Source organism: Spermophilus citellus (genome assembly GCF_964194105.1).
Source record: "Spermophilus citellus genome assembly, chromosome: 6".
NCBI lineage: Eukaryota > Metazoa > Chordata > Mammalia > Rodentia > Sciuridae > Spermophilus > Spermophilus citellus.
The window spans coordinates 65,998,932-66,024,622 of record NC_138187.1 but is presented as its reverse complement, the minus strand read 5'-3'; the positions used below and the strand labels follow the sequence as shown (position 1 = coordinate 66,024,622).

At 39.6% G+C, this 25,691-nt stretch overlaps 1 protein-coding gene across 13 annotated transcripts in view; it reads right to left on the bottom strand.

Annotated features, from left to right (window-relative positions):
- Window positions 1-25,691, bottom strand: part of SVIL (supervillin) — a 199,145-nt gene that overhangs the window by 151,553 nt on the left and 21,901 nt on the right. For 12 of the 13 annotated variants that reach the window (XM_081300114.1, XM_081300109.1, XM_081300116.1 and 9 more), the window contains exon 1: window positions 9,626-10,184. The exons of the other annotated variant lie outside the window; for it this stretch is intronic. The gene's annotated coding sequence lies outside the window, so the exon portion shown is untranslated. Of the gene's footprint in view, window positions 1-9,625; window positions 10,185-25,691 lie in introns of those variants that run through there. 13 annotated transcript variants of the gene reach the window in all.

Here is a 25,691-nt window from a genome sequence, read left to right as displayed (position 1 = left end):
AATTTTTCCTTTGTAATCCCAGCATCATGAATTACATGGATAAGTCAAACTGTAACGTACTGTGGTTCTTCCATTCATATAGGCAGATATATAATGCCCAAATTTACTTCCTATGGTTCTGTACTGCCCAACACTTAAGGTGATGGCAACTGACCAAGTTAAAATGAAGTTGGACTTAAAGTTCAATTCTTCAGTTGCACTTGCTGCTTTTTTCTTTTTTGAGACAGTTTTGCTATTTTGCACAGGCAGGCCTTCAACTCACAGTCCTCCTGCTTCAGCCTCCCAAGTAGCTGGAATTAGAGCTGGGTATCACCACACCTGGCTGTCCTCACATCATTGTCAAGTACTCAACAGTCACCAGTGGTTAGCAGCCACTTCTGCTGAACAACCCTGAACCAGACACTTGGGCTGCCCTCATCTTGACTCAGTGGGTAGATGACCTCCACCCCAGAAGCCCTAAGGTGCATGAGGGTGAGGTATTAACTGCTATATAAATAACCAGCATGAAACTTCAGCTGCCCAAGAGTTATAACCCCCTTAAGAAAACTGATGAAAGCCGGGCGCACCTGTAATCCCAGCAGCTCAGGAGGCTGAGGCAGGAGGATCAAGAGTTCAAAGCCAGCCTCGGCAAAAGTGAGGCACTAAGCTACTCAGGGAGACCCTGTCTCTAAATAAAATACAAAAACGGGCTGGGGATGTGACTCAGTGGTCGAGTGCCCCTGAGTTCAATCCCTGGTATAAAAAAAAAAAAAAGAAAAAGAAAAAAGAAAGAAAAAAAAAAGAGATCATTCCTCTGTTAAATCAGCTTTCAGAAAAAAAAAAAAAGCATTTCTGATACAGTTTTTGCCAGATAGTCTAACCTTCCGAAAACTATTCATGGACCTCAGTTTAAAAACATTGTTCAACAAAATCATCTTTTACAAGGACTTAGCTGTCCCTACTGGAAGTTACCTGTAAGTTTCTGTTTAAAAATGTGAGTTCATTCATTGTAGAAATCACCATCAGCTCTCATTTTAGCCAGAGATGCTCTGTGCATAGAAATTAGCTGGGAAAACTCTTTCCATTAAAATACCAAGGAAATTTGTTCCCTCAAATCTTAGAGCATCCATTTACCCTCTGATTATTACTTTCATTACGAAATAATTATCTGGTGAAGGACAAATGTTAAAATGTTTATAGCCCCATGAACCAAGCAAGCTCTTTCAATTTGTATAAAATTAAATATAAAAATAGAATACAGATTGGGGCATATGTAGCTCAGTGGTAGAGCACTTGCCTAGCATTCCTGAGGCCCTGGGTTCTATCCCCAGCACTATTAAGGGGGGAAAAAAAGTATTCAGACAATGTGAGCAGGAAGGCAGCTAATATACTATTTTGTACAAAATCAGCTTCTCTGGTAATAGATAGCCAGAAGGGTTAGCTTAAAGAGAGAACAGCCGGATAAGGTGCCTCCCACCTGTAATCCCAGTGATTCAGGAGGCTGAGGCAGGAGGATTGAGAGTTTGAGACCAGACTCAGGAACTTAGTGAGGCCCTAAGCAACTTAGTGAGACCTGTCTCAAAATAAAAAATTTAAAAAAAATTAAATGAGGGCAGGGCTAGGGATGTGACTCAGTAGTTAAACACCCCTGGGCTTCCCTGGTACCAAAAAACAGAGAGAGAGAGAGAATAGATAGATAGATAGATAGAAAGAAAGAAAGATTATAGAGTTGAAAGACTGTAAGACAGATTCTCTGACTCTGCTAGTAATACAGTAATGCATAGTACTTCACTTAACATTACTATTGTCTATGTGAAGTCACTTCAGACTCTTCAGGCAAAACTACTTTCAATTTTCACTAAGTTTAATAAAGTTCTGAGACAAAGCCTGAAAATAAGAAAGAAGTTGGTTCCATGATTTATTTCTGTCACATTCTGGTTGTCAACCTTTGCCTTAGCAATGAATCAACATTTATGGATGGTACTTCATGATAGTGGAGAGAATATGGATTAAAAAAATGAATCTGTCATGTTTTTGATGAAATGAAACATTTTTTTAAACCTCATAAACATGATCAGTGCAAGTTATAGGGGAAAATAGAACTTCAGAATATAGAAATGCAAAAAGTAGGTAAATAGTCAATCTAACAAAGTATCTACTTTGGGTTAGGATCATGACAGATTTTTTTCAGTATTATTGAGGTATAATGAACACACAAAAATGGTATATGCTCAATGCATGCAATGTGACATTTGGATAAAAATATCAAACTCACAGAAGGGTGGTTGCTAAGGGTTGGAAGTATGGGAAAAATGTTGGTCACAGGGTACAAACTTGCAGTTCTAAGATGAATCAGTTCTGAGGATCAATGTACAGGGCGGTATCTATAGTTAACAATACTGTAGTGTATACTTGAAATTTTTTTAATAGAGTAGACCTTACATTCTCCTCCCACACTTATACAAAAGGTAACTGTGTGAGTCTATGACAGATATATTAAATCCTGTCATTTAAGCAAGCATTTGAAAGACACATGTAGGCAGGAAGATCAAGAGACCCACTGGAGGGGTTTTGCATTTCATTGCTCTTCCCCCAACACCTGGCACATAGTGAGGGCTCAGAAAATAATCCTGGATAGTGAATGAATGCCTGGCCCCGAGCTAATAAATGGCAAAGAAATTGAAGGATACTCTATCATGCTTCGAGTAGGAAAATTCTGCCTATCTCAGGCTATGACCACTTTGGGATTCACATCAGGAGAAAAAATAAAAACCAAACAAAGTCCTAAGATAAGACTATATTAGGTTAGAGAAAAGAAAATTTAGGTATTTAAATAGGCAGAAAAGAAATGATAAGAGCTTAGTCTGAAGTGATGAAAGAAATTTTCCAAAATAAAGGATGAAGATAAAGTGCTGAAAAAAATAGTGTACTCAGTTCAACAGAAATAAGCAAGGACAGGGACACACACACACACAAACACACACACACACACACACACACACACACACACACACACCCCTAACTTGTTCCTTGGTTCCTACCTTGAACCACCTTTCAGGCATAAGATCTCTTTTCCAGAAAATAATAAATATTTTCAAGCCCCAAAACAAACTTTTGTATTACAGAATCCAAATAAATAGAAGGGACCTTAGACATGTTCCATTCCAACCCTTTTTTGGGAGATGGGGGTGTGGAGTCCTGGGGATTGAACCCAAGGGGGGCACTCTACCATTGAGTTACAACCCTAGCTGCCCTCCCCCAACCCCAGCTTTCTTTCTTTCTTTTTTTTTTTGGAGGCAGAGACTCACTAAATTACCCAGGCTGGCCTTGAATTTGTAATCCTCCTGCCTCAACCTCCCAAGGAGTATGTGAATGAATGAAGCCACTGGAGGTTCAGAGAGGTTAAAAACTTACCCAAGGTCCCATAGCTGGTTATTACCGAAGACCAGTTGTCTTCCCTCTTACTCTAGCCATTGCCCTAAGCATCCTTGGGATCAAACACCTTCAACCTCTAAATAAAATGTCCTTCCTCCATGGAGAGCAGGAACACCTTCTTTTGGAGTTGTGGGGAGGTGGGTGAGGCGAGTGGAACGCGGGCTTGTCTGCTGTCATTGCCTCTACATGGCTTTGCTCCCATTTGTTCTCCAACCCACTTTCTCATTGCATCTTCCTTTTGGAATATTTAAAAACAGTTAGCTGCTTGAAAGCTCCTGGAAGCCTCAGGAGAGAACTGATAGGAATCCAAAAAATTAAATTTCATCTCAAATGGGAGTATCCTGTGTGGGGGTAAAACATCGCCTGAAGCTTAGTCACCCTCATCTAAAGCACCACTACAATTTTCATCTAATCAAAGAATTTTTAAATATTCAACACTTTCAATCAAAAATGTATGAAACCATGAAGCCAAATGACTATGCTATGTACTTGGCTAAAATGAACATCTGGTGGAAATTAAGACTATAAGCACGATTTGGAGAGCAGTCTACTTCTTCCTGGCACACCCAAGCCTTTTTTTCTAACCTGGTTCAAACCTATAGAGTCATAGCTGGGTCAGGTATCTGAAGCAATATCTGTAAAGAAATAATAGACATTAAAATGCCATTTGTCGCTGTGTTTCATAATAGCAACTGCTAAAGGAATGAGCCCACTGCAAAATATATAAAAGTAACTGAATTTTGTGGCCATACTAACATCTGGTAAAACTAAAATATTGGCTTAACAACAACAACAACAACAAAATTCTAAGAAAACGTGTACACAAAAAACAGTACTAAAATGTTCAAAGGTTATTTTAGCTCCCATAAACTACCTCTTAATTCATATGTTTTAAGCTACTGAAGATCAACAGCTTTCTTATTTGGGATCTGGCTGGAGTGGTTTGTTTTTGTTGGGTACGTAACACGTGCACAACTGCAGCCTTTGCATATTTTAAATTTGTGATTAAATGGGGTAAAATTGGGTGCAATGTTTTTGAGTATATAAAAAGAGTAGCAGCTAACTAAAATTTTAGGATATATAAAGCATCCGAAATATAAAAAATCTAAAAACATCCGAATGTTTTTTTTTCTGTTCAATGACTGTATATAATAGCTGAGCCAACTTTGCATATTCACAACATAATTGAAAATCTAGAAAAAAACAAGGGCCTTCTGATGAACTAAAACACAGTCCATAAATTGTAGGTATAGTATTTACAAAAGGCTCTTTGGGTCTTCATTTAGAACCCAAGTGCTCTTTTTCTATGCATAATTCTATCATCACTGGATATATAGAACACAAAGCCCCATGCTGCTAATTAGAAGCTGACTTTCAATTGCAAAGAGAAAAATAGCTTTAAATCCCAAATGAATACATCCCATCTAAAATGGACAGGTCATAGAACTCACCTTGGAAAGAGCAGCATGAGAATTTTTATCTTAAGTAGAACTTATGAAGGGACACTTGGGCAAGTGAGGAGACAGAAAATGATTTTTAAAAATAGAAAAAAAAAGTAGAATAGAGATGACTAGGGATTGGGAAAAGAAGAAGGGTGGCTGGATTGGATCAGTACATGATATATACATGTATGTAAATATCACACTGAACCCCCATTAACATGCATAATTAATATGTGTTCAAAATAAAACAACCCTCCCCGCCCCACAAACACACACAAATAAAACCCATAGAACAACTCAGGAAACACTGCAAATCCTGCAGCCTGGAGCAGAGGCCAGAACTTCATCAACCTGCCTGGGCCTCAGATGGGATCCTTACAAAAAGATGCCTCAAGGTCAACTGCAGAGAGGTCAGAGTGATTGGGAGACCATGAATAGATCCTGGAGAGGAGCCACCAGAAAGGCTCCTGTGGGCGTTGAGGAGTGACTGGGCAGAGAAAGAAAGAAGTAGTGGCTTGAGATCAAGACGAGCTTTATTTAGGATGCAGGAAACTTGAGTATGTTTTCAACATGAGGAGGAGTCAGAGCAAGGTAGAAGTTGAAAGGGGGAATAACTGGGTAGACACAGAGGGGGAAGGGAGAGCATGAAAAACACAGAGGAAGGGACTAGCCTGGGAAGTACACCTCCACCTCTACCTCGGGAACTCTTTTCCTACCACCCTAGCCCACCTTCTGGGAGTTTCCATTTCAGTGTTTCTAGAAGCAGTTTCAAGCAGGTTTATTCACAGCTGGTCCTCAGACCAGGAGTCAGCAGCAGCACCTAGATTTTTTAAAATTTTTCTTTTTATGATGCTGGGAATGGAAGCCAGGCCACAAAAGTGTGCTACCACTGAGCTAAGTCCCAGCAGTGCCTGGATCTTGCTTGCTGAGTCTGGCCCTGCCCCAGCCCTCTGACTCAGAACCTGCACAGTATCAGGACCGCAGGCCGTGGCTTGAATGTGTCCCCTAAATTTCATGTGTTGTAAACTTAAACCCCAAAGTCCTGTCAGTGGTACTTGCAGGTGAAACCTTTGGGAGGTGACTGATGAATCCGTTCCTGGATCAATGGATCATAGATGACGATCTCTCACCCTGGCACACTAATTCTGTATCACCATGTAAGGCCCCACATTGTCTTGAGTCCCTGCAGAGCTCCAGACAGCTAGGAGGCCTCATCTGATGCAGCCACTAAGCCAGCCTCCAGAGCTGTGAGAAACAAATTGCCTTCCTTTATAAATTACCCAGTCTTGGAACAGACTAAGACCACAGGCGACTGTGATTACAATTCGAACCGCACTGGTTTACAGCAGTGTTTACAAATGTGGGCAGTGAAGTCAGAGAGATCTGGGTTCAAATCCAGCTCTTCCTGGATTCCATGGTATAGGCCCTTGGCAGAGCCTCTCTGAACCTCAGTTCCTGTCCCTCAGCAAGATGGGCAAGGTGATACCAACATTTCTTAGGAGCTATCACATAAATTAAATGATATAATGTAGAGATTAGGAGCCTGGCATTGAATTTATACATGGTAACAATGGACGCTTTGTAGTCACTGTGCATCCCCTCCAGCGTGACTGGTGTAATGGCTTCATTTTGTCCTGTGTCTGCCCCTCCAGGGAATGAAGTCCCCAGGATGAGGAAGCATGCGTCAGCACCTAACCCACAGTTCTGCACAGGTGAAGGTGCTCAAGAAATAAGTATTGAAATGAACAAATCCAGGGCTGCAAATCAAGGGTAAATCAATGATCCCAAAGCAAAGATCAAAACTAGGTATTTTACTACATTTACACAAAAACCAGTTAGACACAGGTTATGAAATCATTTGGAATTGAAGGATCAACTTTCAAAAGGGAATAAGAAAGATATGTGGCAAAATGCATGCCACTTTCCAAAGGTCCAGCAAAAGGGAGTGTCCCCATGGGGCAGAGATCTTTCTGAACCACATCAAGGTGCTGCTGTCCCCAAGGTCAAAAATGTAAGACACACCCGAGATATGTTTCCAAAGGTGAAGTTTAATGCTTGAAAAAAATACCTAACTCAAGTACCCAGATGAAGTTTCTCATTTCAGGCAAGATTCCAATAATGAAGTGGCTGACTTCACCGAATGCACCTCAATTTCCTGTGTTGGCAAAAACTTGTATGCAGAAACCCCATCAGACTTGTTACAGTAAGACAAATCTTTCTGCTTGTATTATTAGATATGAGGGATGGGGGAAAGGAGAACTTATAACACAGAATACCCGTCTCTTCCATAAATACTACAGAAAAATGACAAAAACATTTGATGGAATATGTCATTACATGCAATTCAACTCAGTAACTCACATTATGGAGTGCCCGCTGGTGTGGTGACAAAAGGACCGAGACCCAGGAGCCTGGTTGAGCACCATCCCAGAGGAAAAGAGTGCCTGCATGTGTTGCCAGCAACCCTACAGTACAGGCTGGTATCAGGGACCTGGAGCCAAGGGCAACCGGTCCAAGGAAACTTCTGGGCACATCTCACGTGATATCACATCCTGGCAGTCAAGGAGAGGCAGAACATTTGGGGGTAGGTTGCAAGCAAAAAGTGCAGTGGGATGGCATCCCTGAAGGTGAAGCTAAAGAATCAAGGCTTTACCATGGAAGCAGAGAGGAACCCTGAGGGATTGGCCTTTGAGGAGTGACATGGTGAGAACTTTGGGGACAAAGGGCAAAGCGATGATCCCAGGCTCAAGAGGAGATGATAGGGCAGAAGCATCATGGAGGAATAGACAGAGAAGCCTTGCAAACTTGTCACAAACTATAAAGCCAGAACGGCCAGGTAGTTCCAGTTTGGAGATATGCCTGGTCACAGCAAGAGAACCCTCAGACTAAGCTTTAAAATAAAATTGCAGTGAGGTTCCTAAAGATCTAGATGGCCCTAGCATGTAGAGATGACTTCTTGCTGACAGAGCCAGTTTCCAATCATAGCAAGAGTTACATTCCCTAACTGCACATGCCATGTGACCTCTGTTTGGTGCAGCCCATGGGGCATCCTTGTAAAAGCCAGAGTCCCTTTCTTTACATACAAGTTTTAAACTGTAGAATATTAAACAACCCCAGATGTGGCCAAAGATGTCCATTCCGAATTGAAATTCAAAACTTCCTGAGGTCTGGCTACCAAGAAAAAGTACAAAGTACAAAGATGTTTGTTGAATGAAACACAGATGTCCACTACTTTAACCAGACTTCTACTTTGAAGATCATGCTCTTGGCACCAATTTGAATATTTCAAATATGCTTTCCCCTGAAGGCTACCTCTCTTGCTTCAATAGAAGGAAATGCATCAATAACAAACTCCTTCTCTCTACCCATCAGTGTCACCCTTACATGTCTTCATAAGAGTGACACAAGTGATCTTTCCTGGCAGGACATTCAACTGCTTGACTCCTCAAGAGTTCACCTGGCTTGGTGGGAAGAGGCAGCCCAAATGTGTCTCGCTCTCTGCCGGGTAGAATTTATGCCCTGTAGTTTTTCTCAACTGGGGATACCACCAGCATTCTAGCCAGAGTAGTAGTGTATGTACGTACATATAGCATGAAAATGCTGCACTTACTTACATTTCTTAACCACATCCCTCTAAATGCTAGCAGCAGTCACTGGGAAAGCTGTCCCCACGCATGACTCCCCCTAGGTTGTGATACTACTTCCAGTGGAGAACAACTGCAGTATTCACCCATGATGTTCTTCTCTATAAATATTCTGTTTTTCTACCTGACAAAAATAATTACTGTGCATACTTGTTCATCTGATATGGCATAAAGAAACCATCTTTTTTTTTTCTAAAGGAGCACTATGTCAAATAAACCTTAAATGTTCTATTACTTGTTGCTGTTTTTCAGTAGCAAATCACCAAGCTCCATGACAAAGAAACTGTAGCTATCCCTAAGGATTTAAAAGGCTGATATGGTATTTTTTTTCCCTTGGAGAATTTAGAAATGAATTACAGTACAAAATTTGGAGGCTATTATGTATAACTCTAATGCACTAATATAAACATTTAGAATATTAAAAATAAGAAAGTCTAGAACTGAAAGTGAGATTTTTCTTATAAAAGCTGGAACAAAGAGGTTCTATAAAATCAAGGCCAAAAATCCAGAGTAGCAAGACAAAGAATCTCAAAACAAAGCTTAGACAAAAGAATCACTGATGATGTATATTTCCACATGAATTAATCATAGGGGTGAGGGCTGGGGGTTTAAGTGTGTGTTTAGCATGTCTGAGGCCCTGGGTTCGATCACTGTATGACAAAAAAATTAATAACTAATAATAATAGAAATGTCACCTGTATGATCAAAAAATTTAATAAATAATAATAATAGAAATGAAAGAAAATTTGCCTTTTTGAACTCTACCTCCATACTTGGGAAATGATTAAAGTACTTTGTACTTGTAAATGTACTTTAATTCCAAGACTTCAAGGGCTAACTAATATTTAGAGAGAATGTACTTACTAAGTTATATTAAACAGATCGTTAACAATAAACCTGTCTGTATCATAAGTCCTTTTGTTTTTAAGGAAAAAAAATCCAATCCTCCCAAATCCCAAAATATGCCCAAGGGTATCTGCAGGAGTAATTGCAACAACTAACAAATACTGGCAGAACATTCCAGTGCTTGAATTCAGCAAATCCTTAGGAAGCATGCTCAGACAGATGGCACTTAAAAAAAACAAAACCACTGCATTCAGATGTATAGGAAGCTTTTTCACTTACTTCAAATTTCTGTAAAATCCTTGTTCCTCTAAGCGAAAGGGGACGGGGAAATCACACTGCAATTCCTTATTTTTTTTTTTTTAATTGAAAAAAGAAACACGCTATATCCTCTAATCTGACTTTGGATGTCCTTGAGTATTTCTTTTGAGTCTCTATTCCATGAAAACTACTTTCAAATGCTAAACAAAAAGTAAAATATCCAAAGTTAGCCCAAGTAACGCTGTACAAAAATCAAATATCACAATGTAAACAAGGCAACTGCATCTATCAGAAGCGATGATTCAGAAGAGGATAAATTTAGAACGGTGCTTTCCAAAAGGCGTTTGGATGTCAGATTCAGGAAATAGGTGAAGGCTACATCCCAAAAGTATCTCTGAAGAAAGAACTCCAAAATATTAATAAAAAGAGTCTTCTTTTTGAAGTTTTCAGTCCCCTGGTGTCCTCGAGGCTGTGCTTTCCCAATCTGGCCTTCGTGGTGCCATCCATTACTGGGTAAATCCACGTGAAACCTGAGGACTCGCCGGCCTGAGGACGTGGTCAGAGGCAGTGTGGCAATTCCACATGGGACCGGCCTTTTATGGCCTGAACTCCAGAGCCTTGATACAGCTAATGGACCAGAAATAGCTCTTGAAACTCAGAGGAGCCCATCAGCTGTTGCCATAGCCCTGGCCAGCAGCCACTTCAAGTGCAACTCAATTGTCCACATTGTCTTTCAGCAGGTTTTATAGAGAAATTAGAAACACAACAGCAGTCTACTCAATAGGCTACAGCAATACGGAATTGGAGGGGCAAACAAGTCTCTAACTCTGGTTTTTAGATTAAAGGAAAAGAACATACCATCTTTCATAAAGTCAGATACTAAAATCCCCCAAATTAAGCATATCTCCCTCTCTTTCTCTCTGTGTGTACATATATATAAATGTATTTGTATATTAAACAGCATGCCATAGTGGCATGTCTCTTTACAAGTTAATAATTATGTAGATCCCTATGTATTTCTTACCACTTCCAATAATTGTAGAAAAAAAATTAATCATCATAAGAAACAATTGTGCTGCAAGGACTATCTTTAGAACAAGACAAATATTTTGTCCTGAAACCAAAGTCAGCCCTCTGAACTGGCAAAAACCTATCTTCTGATGGCTCCTGGTCCACTTATTTCACTTAAAAACCAGATGGACCTTAACTGATGAAAAAAAATGAGCAGTGACTCATAACCACTTCTTAAAAGGCCATTTACATTTTTTAAACGTTTAAACTAAACATTACAACTCCATTTACAAAAAAAAAAAATACTTACAATGGTAGATGTCCCTGTTGTTACCAAGAATAACAGAGAACTATTCTTAATTGTCTGTGCTAACTTCAGTATAAATCACAAACCTCATTAAGTCTAGGGCTGGAAGAAAGCTGTGTGCTGCGCAGGGCCTCCGGGTGGTATGCCTCTGAATGTCAGTGTTCCCAGACCACCAGCTGCAGCAGTCAGTGGAGGGAGGCCTCACAAGGCAGGGTCTGAATTCCTGTTACTAATTAACCCTCAAGACAATGCCTATCCCTAAACAGACCTTCCCAGGGCCAGGTGAAAAGATGATACTGTATGGAATATTTCAAGATAGTCAGAAGAGAGGATTTTGAATGTTCTCACCACAAAGAAATGCTTAATGTTTCAGATGATAGACTAACTAAATATCCTGATTTGATCATTATACAATGCATGCATATATTGACATATCACATAGTACCCCATAAATATGCATAATAGGCATATGCCAATTTAAAAAAAAAGATGAAAGAATACATGGACAGACCGACATGACACTTAGAAACAGGCTCTATGACTATTGTGTGCAAGGTTTAAAAACAATTTGCCCAAGCCAAGTTTTTTTATCCACTTCAAGATGACAGATAAAATCTCACTGCATGACTTTTGCATCATAATCTCATTCCTGTCCCTCATCTTGTTTTCCCTGTGACCCAGTTTGGCTTTTCCCTCATTTTTAAAGTTTATGTTATCTTATTTTATGTATTTATGTGAACTGCTTGAAACTCCTTCTGCAGCAAAGTTGGGTGAAAATAAAAACTTATGTAAAACAGTTGACTATCTGGGAAGACAGGAGGAGCGTAATGAATCACTGTTACCACAATAATGCAGTTTGCTTTTCCTAAAAAAGATTTGCTGCCACAAAATAAACATCTAACTCTTCTACGCCTGTTAAGTTGTTGCTCACTGCTTCCCTGGAGCAGCCAAACTGTCCTAGATTAACATGCACTGGAGTCTAACAAGACGATTCTTCTTAGTTACTTCTTTTATAAAGCCTTTTTTATCTCTGATCATTTGAATTCCAGCTAATTCTAACTTTGCAATGCATTTAAACACTTTCCAAATTTTTTCCCTATCTGCCTGACTCAGAAAACCCCATCACACCCACTTCTTTCCACAAAAATGACATAAGAAACAGAAAATCATACATTGTGAATTAAAATTACAAATAAGAACTAGACTTATACTAGACACAGACATCCAAAATACCTGACAACTATTTTTTATTTGCTATTATTTAATACTACTAATATAACAGTGTTGCAGTCTAGTATTTCCTCCAGTAACTCTTCATTATATCCCCATTACTATTAATTCTAACAGTGACTACTGTGGGCTGATCTAGGAAGCATAGCTATTTATGATTTAGGGTCTAAGAGTCATTCATTCTTATTTCTATGATAACTATCTATACCAACAATGAAGATATGAAAACAGAAATTAAAAACATATATTAAAATAGGGTAGAAATTATAATATAGAGCTTATATATAATTTTATTAATATTATAATTATATTGTTATAATATATCATATAATATGTTGTATAATCATGTATTATATGTTATATTTAAGTTTTTATAGGTGTTTCACATCTGGAATGATGGGACAAAATAGGTCGACAAAGGGATAGATATATAACAGATGATGGTAAGAATAAAGAACCCAAGGCTGGGGCTGGGGCTCAGTGGCAGAGTAATTGCCTCACAGGTATGAGGCACTGGGTTCGATCCTCAGCACCACATAAAAATAAAAAACAAATAAAATAAAGGCATGCTGTCCATCTACAACTACAAAAAAAATAAAAAATAAAGAACAAAGAACCCAGAAAAAAGTCCATGCAAATATGCCCAACTGATTTTCTTCCCTTTCAATAAATAGTGCTAGAGCAACTGGACATCCACAGACAAAAACAACATATAAAAAAGGAACCTCAATTTATCCCTCACTGTGGCACATCTATTCCATGAATACTACTTAGCCATATAAAAGAATAAACTATTGATTTAGGCAATGACCTGGATAAACATACAAGGAATTATGCTGAATGAAAGAAAGCCAAAGAAAGCCAAATGTTAGCTGTCAAATGATTCCATTTAGATAAGATTACCCAGATGTTAACATTATAGGAATAGAGAAGACAGAGTTCATCAGAGGTTAGGGATAAGGGTAAAATGGCTATAACAGGGCCACATAAGGGATACTTATGAAATGTCCTAGTGCTCTGTTGACTCTGTCAATGTCGACATCCTGGTGGTGATATTATTCCACAGTTTTTCAAGATGTTGCCACTGGGAGTGGCGAGTGAGTGAAGGTACACATGAAATTTCTCTATTATTTCTTACAACTTCATTTAAATCTGTAAGTATCTCAAAATTCTTGAACACTGCCCCCCAAATCCCAGAACAAACCCACTTCAAATGAAACTTCCAAATACAATCCATTTGTACATGGGTTACTTACTGTAATTATGCTTTAAATAAGTCTATATGGATTCACCTATTATCAGTGTCATCTTAAAATTTAAAATTGGAAATATTTATTTTGCTCTCCCACAATAAAAGTAATTGATCCCAATAAAGTATTTGATATAGAATAAGAAAGGGGAAGCATTACTTTCTAAGTGAATACGTTTCTTCCGCAGGTGCTATAGTCTAGATGTTGAATGTCCCCAAAGGCCCATTCATCAAAGGCTTGGTTCCTAGGGCAGTACTACTACTGGACCTTTAAGAGGTGGGGACTTATGGGGAGCCCTGAGGTCACTAAGGGTGTGTCCTGGAAGGGGACTGTGGGACTGGCCATCCTCTTTCTCTTTTTTTTCCTAGCCATGATGTGAGTGGCTTGCTCTGCTATATGCTCTTGCTCCTGCCATGAGGTGCCACCCTGGCCAGAAGCAAGGACACCTCACAGGAACTTGACATACAAGACAAATAACACTCCACTCACAATCTACTGTGAAAACTGATCCTGTTTTCCTGACAGACCACAACAACTTGGCTACCCTAATCAGAAACCAGGGCTACTGTTCTCTGGAGTTTGTTATTTAAACCTCAGCTCAGTCATCAACAAGTCCTGTCGCCTGAACACTTGCCCCCCTCTTCTTCCACTTCCCGTTCATGGCTCAAGTTGGGATTGCCACTGGAGACTCCAAGCTAGCCTTCCCTTCCTGGCCACCACCTCCCCTAACCATCCCTTCCACTGCTTCCAGAATGGCCTGTAATTATCCAAAGTCTGGTTTTGCATCCCTCCCAGCGGCGGCTCTTAAGCATGGTTCCATCAGGAGCCGCCTCCCGTGTGCAGCTAGGTAACCATTATTTTTCACTGATGGCAGCTGTTTGACAATGTTTTTGAATTAAGTTTTCCAAAGGGCAAATGTGAAGATATTCTTGTAAAAGCATCACAGTGATCCTTTAGCATTTAGATAATCATTAGAAGAAAGAAAAAGGAACGCAGTTACAAATAAATATTCTGGGCTGGGATATAGCTCAGTTGGTAGAGTGCTTGCCTTGCAAGGACTCTGGGCTCAATCCTCAGCACCATATAGACACACAAAAAAATTGGCAAATCTTACTGTATGTTAATTGTACCTCAGTAAAACTGACACAAAAATTGTTTTTTTAAAAAAACAAATATCTGGAAATCATACTTTACCCAGAGATTATCTCATATAGACTAAGATCTGTGATGATTTTTTTCTTGGGGTATATTCCTACCTAATTCTTGTGAAGTTTATAAGGAATTGCAACGCGCTTTATTACCAATCTCCCATTTAGATAAATCTAGAAGGTGTATGACATTTGTGGATATCATCCAGCAGACTCCTATTGGTGGAAAAAAAAAAGTGGCTGATCTGCTGGATAAATTACAAAGTCATTAGCCTCTGTGACTTGTCCCTGTCCCACCTACTTCTTCAGTGGTATGTCAGGCCATCCTCCCAGCAGATGATCTGCACCCTACGTACATGGAGCAGCCTTGCTATGTCTGGGCTGTTCTTTCTGTGGAGAATACACTTCCTTTCTTCTCACTTAAACAAACCCTACTCATCCTTCAAGACTCTTCTGACTGTATTTCTCCTATAAGTCCTTTCCCGACCTCTAGACTTCTGACCTCCATTATCTCTTTATGGGCCCAGAAGCAAGCAACAACTGTCACTCCATGATGTAACAAATGTTTGTGATGTGAAGACACTTGTGGTTGGAGGTCTTTTTCTCATTTTAATTCAGCTAAAATATTCTCCTCTTTTTTTCAGGGTTGATTTATCTGGAGCTGGAGACAGAGTGACATGTTTTCTGTTCCTCAGTTCATAAGCAGAAAATAAAATAAGTATCACTGGATCAAGTGTTTCTGTGTAGCAACCTCACTTTCCGTGTTTTCCCCTCCTGCTTCTGAAGTAACAGTGACATCAGAGCCTGACCAGAACTGTCAGCACAGGAAAGCAAGACAACAAGCTCTCTAACTGCTTCTGCCTTGTGGAGAGTTCTGCTTTCTAATGGTAATGAACTTAGGCAATCTTTGGAAGTTGTTTTTAAACTGCTCATTTCCAGAGGATAAAAAGTCTAGGCAGCCAGGACTTGTATTTTGTTCTAATTTCTGCTATGACACAAGCAGACTTGGAATCATTTTGTTTTCTCAATAAGTTTAGGGTTTTGACATCTATAAGAGAAGACAGGGACACGCATGGTCTCCTAATATCTATGCTGTTAATACCAACAGAAATCTCAGGTTGTTACCATCTGCACCATAGGAAAATAATCTTTTTTTTCCAGTAGAATTTTTTTAAAAGACAAAAAAAAAAAGGAGACTTTATTTTTTTCAGCAGCAATGTCTTTCAATCAATGGATGACCCTTCTCCCCAATAATATTAATCAATCAATCAATCAATCAGTGGAGTCTGTCTATCTGGTCTCTCTTCTTCTGACAGCTTATGGTTTTGGCTTTAGATAAAAATCTTGTGTGCTCCAAGGTCATCTGTAAGTCACTGGCTTGAGCAAGGGATTCTCAAGCCAATCCTCTCTCCCAGAGCAATGGGTGTGTAGCAAAGCTCAGCACGAACAGAACTGCTGGCCTTACAGTCAAAATGAAATGCGAGTTTGCCAGGGGTGAGCCTGGTCCTGGCTCCAGGGACACAGCCTCCCATTCGGCTGGACCAACATCACATTCCTGGACGCCAGGCTCACAGTCTTGCGAGTAATCGGAGATGTACAAAGTGTGACATGCTCCAGTTAGGCTGTTATATGTCTAAAAATACGGGGTATTTGTCTGCTCTCAAGCAGTAAGTCATTGCATGGCAGAACCAAAGAGGTCTCTCTTAAGTGCAGACACAAGCTGAAGGTGATGCTGCCCGTGGATCAAGGATTCCCTCCCTATATGAGAGAAGACCTGGAGAGGTCCCCTTCTCCCCACTCAGTTGTTCATATCATCACACTTGGTACAACAGGCAATTTCCTTTTTTTGTCCCCAATACTAGGAGGGAGGGAACTATTCTTATTTCTGAATGGAAAACATGGAGTATCTACACTTCTTCTGAGGAAGTATGAGAAAAGGCAAACACCCAGGCTGGGTCCCCAAGGAGACCAATGAGCACTCACACCAGATACACTGTAAGACACTTTCCAGAGGCATGCTCTCCCACCCCCAGGATACCCCCTAAGAACCCAGCACATCCCAGCTGGCAGCGCAGGATGCGTGCTCTCCAGTCCCATAGGGATCCATCCTCACCTTCCTCCAAAAATGGAGGCAAAAATAATGGCTGCACCCTGGGCCAACCCACAGAAGCCCCATAAGCCTGTAGTACAGTGGATCACAGTTGAGATAACTCTAAAATCTGAACTGCAGCATGTTACATTTTCCCATGTGTCTGTGGCTCCAACTGGGCATTCAAAACACATCTCCTTGAGAGCACAAGTTCAAGAAAAGAAAACATGGAAAAGATATGGGAGTCACTTGGATAAGTTCAACTTTACACAAGATGGATTTCATTTTCTTAGATTTTTTCACTCTCCTGCCATCAGGTGAGACTTGGTCTACATCCAGGCTCTGAATATCACTGGCCTCGAGTAAGACTCCTGAGGTTGTATCCAGACTTAAAGAACTGAGACTCATTCAGATGCAAAGTACCACCTCATATTCCTCAAAGAAAAATCACAACGTAAAGAAAGGAGTGAACAAAGAAGGAAGGGGATCCAAGGGAGATGAAATAGGTTGATTCAAGACGTTCTGAAGTGAGAATTTTCAGACTGGAGAGTAAACAAAGACAAAAACACTTGGTTGTACCTCAGCTTTCCTCTAATAGAGACCCAGTCTATAGTAGACAATTCTTTCAAAGACCCTGAAGTCACCTGTTGATACCTAATACTCTGATCCCGATACCAAGCAGGTTAATGGGCATGCATGACTACCAGAACCTACCAGAAAATGTCTTATAATCTTGCTGGTGGCATAGAGGGTTTGGGAAAGAAGAAAGAAAATAAACAAGTATATTTCCAAAGAACTACAGTTATTTAGGAGTTCTCCCAGGTAATTCCTAATTCCTTGCTATGGCTCTTTCTTCCACCCACACTCCTACTCCCAGTGACATCACCAGTTTTGAGGATGGCGGTTCATCTCCAGAGCCTAGAATAGTGCCTAGGATACAGTAAGTGCTCAATAAGTCTTTGTTGAAAGAATAGGATGAATAATGTATGTTCTACATAGAAAATGCCAAAATTTAGAGTTTTTTTTTTTAAAGGCACTTTACCCCTCAAGGGCCCTGCTCCCCATCCTGTGATCATAATGCCTGCTGGCTTTGGGTAGATGGTTCCACATGCTTGAATTAGGTTGCCTCCTTCCAAAATGCCTCTCTGGCGAAGACTTCTCTCATTAAGCAGAGTCTGATTTCAGTGCAGGACTCCCTGACAAAACCTTCCATGCATTCTGGTCTTGTAGCCTTGGCATCACTTATACAAATCCACTGTACAGGGACCTGCTGCACACAGAGAAACAGCTTGCTGGCCTTTATGGAAAGCTAATTGACGTGGTAAGCCCCGAAGGCAGGATTACTTTCAGTCAGGCCCTCTCTAACGTTTTCTGATGATGGCCAAGTGGGCAAGTCCAGTCCTTTCTCCCCAGAAACACAATCCTGCTTTCTATACCAGCAAGTATTAATTCAGATCCCTAGCGGGCAGTCCAGGATATGAAAATTACAGTAATCTAATCTTGTAGAGGAAGAAGTATGAATCATCATTACACGGTCTGACAAAGAGTGAAGTGATTAATGAAAGTCTACACAGACGGTAGGGACCACAGCGATGATTCCCTGGGGGGGCCACAAACCAAACAGAGGGACCCACCGGGCAAACATCAGAGAAGCAACATCCTGGTTTCCATGCCAGGGGAGGAGAAGAAAGGAATAATGAATGTCATGTCACTTGTTTCTGATAGTGAGGAAAATTCCATAATTGAGGGTGCAAAAGAATGGGGGTTTGGATTTCAAAAATCCCAGTTCTGCTCTGTCTTCCGACCCTGGGGTAAAGTTCCTGATTACAAGCAGCTTACTTGTAATCAGGAACTGTGAACAATGTGCAGGATGGCATCTCAGGAAACAACCTACCAACCTCAAACAACACGGGAGCTCCTTCTCTCCCATCTCTAAGAAACCCCAGCTCCAGTGCACTGGGAAGATGGTCAGGGAACTCGCTGCAGCTCTGAACCATCACTTGACTTTTTTTTTCTTTTTGCACAGCTGTATTCAATTTTCTGTCCTTAGGGTTTTAAAAGGAACATTTATTCCAAGGCCAGGATTCTCAAGTTTTATGGTTATACAACTCCCTCCCAGGGCCAAAGAATGTTTGAAAAGTCTTAAGCCCAGCAAAGTGAATTAGTAAAAGCATCCAAATGAAAGTGAAATAAAAAATTAAAACATTCCGATTTATATGCAACCCCTTACTTTATTGCACTGTACTTTCTGTTTGCCTTCAAAGCGGTTCCTACCTATTTCTCATGCAAATATAAGTGGGGTGTGTGTGTGTGTGCATGTGTGCCCAGAGACAGAGAGCAGGTGAACGGCAGAGAAGTACAAAGGTGTATTTAGAATCTTCTATGGTTTCTGTTTCCTTGTTTATGGCTTTTTTTTTTTTTTTTTTTTTTTGGTATCAGAGATTTAACCTGGAGGTGTTTAACCACTGAACCACATACCCAGCGCTTTTTTTTAAATATTTTTATTACTTATTGATGGACCTTTATTTATTGATTTATCTTTATGTGGTGCTGAGACTCGAACCCAGGGCCTCACACATGCTAGGCAAGCGCTCTACCACTGAGCCACAGCCACCCCAGCGCTTTTTATTTCTTATTTTGAGATGGTTAAGTTGCTAAGTTGTTTAGGGCCTTGCTAAGTTGCTAAGGCTGGCTTTAACTTACAATCATTCTGCCTCAGCCTCCCTTATGGTAAATTTTATTTTAAGTTAAATCTACAGATTAATTGAAGTTCATAAAGGATCACAAAGAAATTCCTTTAGGATGTCTACATGCTGGTTTGTTTTCCTAGTTGGAGACCTAAATCCTTGATTTTTTTGGTAGTAGACAGCAGTTTAAAAAACAAAACAAAACATGTATTTTTGCCTAAAAATGTAAACAAGTGACATTTTAAATTGAACTGCTATAAGCTAATTTCATTATCAACATACAAAAATAAGGAAATAAAAGTGGGGGGATGGGAGATAGAATGAGCCTCCCATCAGCTCATGAAATGCTAGCTAGTTTTCAAAATGCAACCAAATGGAGGTATATTAGAAAATCCGAAAGTGCCTTACCTGGCCTCTTCTGTTCTTCTGTCTTCACGTCACCAATCCCCACATCTCAGCCATCTTCCCCAGGCTGGCTACACAGGTTACAAACACCCTTTTCTGTTTGCCCCCCAAAGACTCCCAAAGCTTGCTGACTGTTTCATCCACTCATCTGATCTGACAGACAAAGCAGCATTCAGGCTTTGGGGCCTGAGGTTTTCGACACAGCACACACCACCCACATTAGAGACCTGGCTACTGCCCAAGACAAATAAGATGTTTTTGAGAAACAAAGCAATTTGCACAGATCCACCCGAAGCAGAGAAAAACTGCCATCAGTACTCCTCCATAAAACGATCTGCAGCATTGCTAGTAGCACCTGCTTAGTTAAATCCTATTCTCTGAAAAACAATAGAAAGACAAGGAAACTGACCTGACCCAACTCTAGCCATGATGAGGCCTGCTGCAGGCTGCTCTGGAGTGGCTGGCAGTCCTGAGCAGAGCAGACCAAAGCTCTTTGCAACCTTTTTCTTATGCTCTTTTAAAATCAAGAAATCAAAAGTGCCCTTTAGCACGGCCTAGTAGCAAAGATAAAAGGTTGAAGTTCAAATGATTCCTTCCAGACAATCACTCTAATTCTCCTATGATTGGAAGTTGTTAGAAGTTAGTGTGAGCCCTAAACTTAGGGCACAGGACAGCTAAAACCACAAACAACAACAACAACAATAAAACAGGATTTTAAAATCTGGGCTTTTTCTAAGTCAGTGATTTCTTCATAGATAATAGTCTAACTTGTAATCAAGTAGTATGCACTCCCAATATCACTATCTCATAATAAATAAAATTTAAAATCCTCTGTATGTATGCTCTACAACAAATTAAAATGCTTCTTTCAGAATGTTTCAAAGAAAGTAATACTGGGAAATTCTTATTTCAAAACCTCCCATTCATGTTTTCTACATATATGATCAAACTATAACCTCAAACATAGGAAAAACCCTTATACTAGGGGCCTTGAACCAAAGTTAGAGAAATGATGACATTCTCCAATTTCATGCCAACCCTATTGGGAAAAAAATTGGATTTTTAACACATTGTGTTATCAGAGATCATCTATATTCTATGTAAGATGGAAATTTTAGCTAATAACACTCAGATATAACACTTTAAAAATCTGACTCACCAAAATGTGTGTGTGCTTGCACATGGGTTTATACACACAACTTGTTAAAAACAAAGAACAGGGCTGGGGATATAATACAGTTAGTAGAATGCTTGTCTCCTGTGCACAAGGCCCTGGGTTCAATCCCTAGCACCACCAAAAAACAAACAAACGAACAAATAAATAAAAATAAAAACAAAGAACAAACACTGCTCAGACTCATCCAAAATGAGCCCTCTCTGGTCATGTAACACTGTGATGTTTGCTCAAAACACTTTGAATGGGCTTTATAGCCTAAGGAGCAATCCTTTCCCCAAGGAACGTTTTCATAAGAGAAGGGGCAGATTGGATTGTTACTCGAAGGAACATATATCTTAAAAAGTAATTTCCACATACTCTAAATGAGTAAAGAAGCCTGGGGAAAGAATGCACTAATAGAAATGGTAAGATCCATGTTCAAGGTACTTTAGGGGTTTTTGAAAGTGTGTACCATGAGCATTTGTGTATATGTGTGTTTGTGTGTGTGCATGAGTGAACTTGTGTGCGTGGTTTTTCCTCCACCTTGCTTCAGGAACTTCTACAGTCTCAGTGGTCCAAACACTGGGTTCCAATAAGGTCTTAGGAGATGCAGAATAGCAAGGCCAGTACATCAGGACTTTGCTTTCATAAATGCCTTCGCTGCAGGGAACAGCTTTACTCTTTAATCTGTTTTCAAATGAAGAGTTTTCAACAAGTCTATCTAAACTTTGAAAAGGCACATATTAGTAAAAACGCTTCTTTCAGTTTCCTCCTAGACAAAACAACAAAACAGGGTGGGGCATAGGTTAGCATTTGGGAAATTCTGGGTTCCATCCACAGCACAAAACAAAAAGAAAACAACAACAAAAAAAATCAAACTCTTCAGGGAACAAAGATCAGAATGGCTGTCTTCTGGGGACCCAGGCCTGCATGTCTTGTCCCCAGCCCAGGGCCCAGGGCTATAGGTTAACAGCTACCTATATGCATGGTTGGTCAAAAGAGCTGGCTCCCAGGGAAGAGACTGGCCTTCAAACCTCTTCAAACCTTACCAGCTTTTTTTTTTTTTTTTTTGGTACCAGGGATTGAAACCATGGGTGCTTAACCACTGAGTCACATCCTTAGCTCCACCTCCCCACCCTCCATTTTTTGTATTTTATCAGAGACATGGTCTCATTGAGTTGCTTAGAGCCTCACTAAGTTGCTGAGGCTGACTTTGAACTCTCGATCCTCCTGCCACAGCCTCCCAAGCCGCTGGGATAACCAGTGTGCACCACCGCACCTGGCCGTATCAGCACTCTTGCTGGGTGTTTCAGCAGAGCAGGAAATGATCCTGAATCAAGTTTTGTCATAACCAGACTCTGGTTAGGTCAAAAGTTCGAGAAACAGTTGCACACTTCACGTTCCTCATCAGCCCACTCTGATCTCCAGTACTGAGCTACTCTTACCAAGTCATGCACAACATCCACCTGGGCAATTCCAGTGGATGCTTGTCTTCCTCTTACTGAATTCTCAGTAGAACCTGACTTTGTGAACCGGACAGATGTTCCTTTTAAACAACCTGAGTTCAGTGACCACCCCAACCCTAATCTACTTTTTCTTCCTCCACCTTCTCAGTTTTCTTTACAGCTCTCCTCAGTTTCACTTCATTCTGAGCCCCTCTCCTCCACCCCGTCTCTGTTTTCATCCTTTCCTATGGATTTACATATCATCTACTTATCTCCAGTCTGGATTACTTCTCAGAGTTCCAGAATCACATCCAACTGTTATATCTCTGTTTAGATACTTAACAGGCATCTTTTGCTTAACATGTCTAAACAGATCTGGAAGCTGGCCCTCCACATAAAACAGAATAAACCCTCCTCCCCCATTCCTAATTCCTCTCTTGTCCTTACTCCCCCAAACTCATCTATTAAGTGCTAACATGTCCATATATATTTCCATATGCATATATGATTTTATAGCATAACACTGTATTGACATAATTGTAATTCACATACCATATAATTCACCAAAGTGTATAATTCAATGTTTTTAGTATATTCACAAAGCCAAGTGACCATTACCAATTCAATTTTAAAGATTTTCATCATTCCAAAAAGAAACCACAGATCCTTCTAATTTCCCACTATATACCCTTAGTTACAAGCACCCATTAATCTACTTTCTGTCTCTACCTATTTGCCTGGTCAGGAAATTTCGTATATATAGAATCATACACTATCTATGTGTTCTTTTGGCTTCTTTGACTGTCATCCATGTTGTACCATATATTAGTTCTGTATTCTAGCTAAACAATTTTAAATTTTACTTATTTATCTGTTCATCAGTTAATAGACATTTGGGTTATTTCCATTCTTTGCGTACTAAAAATAATGTCACACTATAAACACTGGTGTTTTGGCATAAACATATATTAATATTTCTCGAGTGTGCACCTTGGGATATGTATACTAACTAGATTATGAAAGGTAACATTATGTTAAACTCTTTGAGGAAGTGCCACACACTGTTTTCCACAACCACATTAGAAATATTTTTCATTCCCATCAGCAATGTATGAGAGTTCCCATTTATCTATATCCTCACCAACACTTCAGTTTATCTGTATTGCATAATGGGTATAAGTGGTATCTGACTGTGGTTATGTTGCCTTCCCCTGATGGCTAATGATGTTGAAAATCTTCCCATGTGCTGCTGCCATATAAGATATAAGCATATCTTAGACCTGAAATATCTGTTCAGGTCCTTTGCCTGTTTCTAATTGGTTTGTATTTTTATTACCAAGACATAAGAAGAGGTCTTTATATACTCTAGATGTAGTCTTTTATCACATATGATTTAAAAACTGGTCTTTTGGGTTGTCTTTTCACTTTATTGATACTGTCCTTTGATGAACAAAAGTCTAATTTTGATAAAGTTCAATTTATCTATTTTTCTTTTGTCACTTGTGACATTAGTGTCTTATCTCAAAAACCATTGCCAATCCAGAGTCATTGAATTTATGTCTATTTTCTTCTAATTTATGCTTAAGTTTTCTACAACTTTTAAAGTTACAGCTTTTATTTGTAAGCCTTTGATCCATTCTGAGTTAGTTTTTTTTTATGTATGGTGAGGAATGGGTCAAACTTCATTCTTTTGCCTGTGGATATCTAGGTATCCCAGTATCATTTGTTGAAAGAATTATTCTTTTCCCATTGAATTGTTTTGGCACGTCTGTTGAAAATCAATTGACCATAAACATATGGATTTACTTCTAGATCCTCAATTCTATTCCATATGTATATATCCTCATCCTTATGCCATAACCACATGGTCTTGATTACTGTAATTTTGTAGTTTTGAAATCAGAAAGTTGAATCTTCCTATTTCATTATTCTTTATCAAGACTCTTGTGGCAATTCTGGGTTCCTTGAATTTCCATTGTCAATTTCTGCAAAGAGCCCATTTGAGGTTTTGACAGAGATTGTATTGTACGTGAAGACCAATTTGGGGAGTATTGCCATTTAAACAATATTAAGTCTGATTCATGAACATAGACATTTTTCCAATTTTTTAGGTTTTGTAAAATTTCCACAATGTTTTGTAGGTTTTTGTTACTGTCATCGTTGTTATTATTACTATTTTGTGGTACTGAGAATTGAAACTAAGCCTTGTGCATGTTAGGCAAGTATCCTACAACTGAGTTATATCCCAGCCCTTTTTTAAAATTTTCATTGTGAGACAGGGTCTCACTAAATTTCCCAGGCTTGCCTCAAACTTGTGATCCTTCTGCCTCAGCCTCTTGAATAGCTGGGATTATAGGTTTGCACCATTGCACTGGCAATGTTTTGTAGTTTTAAGAGTATATGTTTTACATTTCTTTTATTAAATTTATTCTTAAGTATAAGCATTTTTATGCTATTGTAAAAATTATTTTCTTAATTTCATTTTAGATTATTAATTACAAGTGTACAGACATACAATTGATTTTTGTATATTGATCTTATATTCTGCACCTTTGGTGGATTTATTAGTTCCCATAATTTAGCAGATTCCTAAGGATTTTCTATATATAAGATAATGCCATCTGCAAATAGAGATAGCTTTAGTTTTTCCTTTCTAATCTGGAAGTCTTTTATTTTATCTTTTTGTATAACTGACCAGGCTAAAACCTCTAGCACAGTGCATATTAGTATGCTAATGTCATCAGTTTTGAGAAAGACTTTTGAGGTTCTCAAGGGAATAGTTCTCAACCAATAGAATGGATGGATATTGGGTGGGTGGATGGATGGATGGATGGATGGATGGGTAGACAGACAGAAGATGGGTAATTTACTAGGAACATTGGCTCTTAGTTATTGCAGGCTAACTCTCACAATAGGCTGTCTATAACCTGGAGAACCAGGTATGCACATAGCATGGTTCAGTCCAAGTTCAAAGGCCTCAGAATCAGGGGAGCCAGTGGTATAAACCTCAGTCCAAATTAGGTAGAAAGCCTGAGAATCCAAGGGACACTGAAGACCCTAGAATTCTAATGTACAAGGGCAGAAGAATAAAGGTGTCCCAGCTCCAGGAAAGAGACTAAATTAGCCTTTCCTTTGTCTTTTTTTCTATCTGGGCCCCTCCCAACTGCATAGTGTCTGCCCACACAAAGGGAAGGTCTTTCCTACCCTGTTTACTGACTCACACACCAATCTTCTCCAGAAATACCCACACAGACATGCTCAGAAGTAATGCTTTACCAGTTATACAGATATACCTTAATATGGTCAAGTTGACATCTAGACTTAATCATCACAAACACTAAATGGCAGTGATGAGAGTA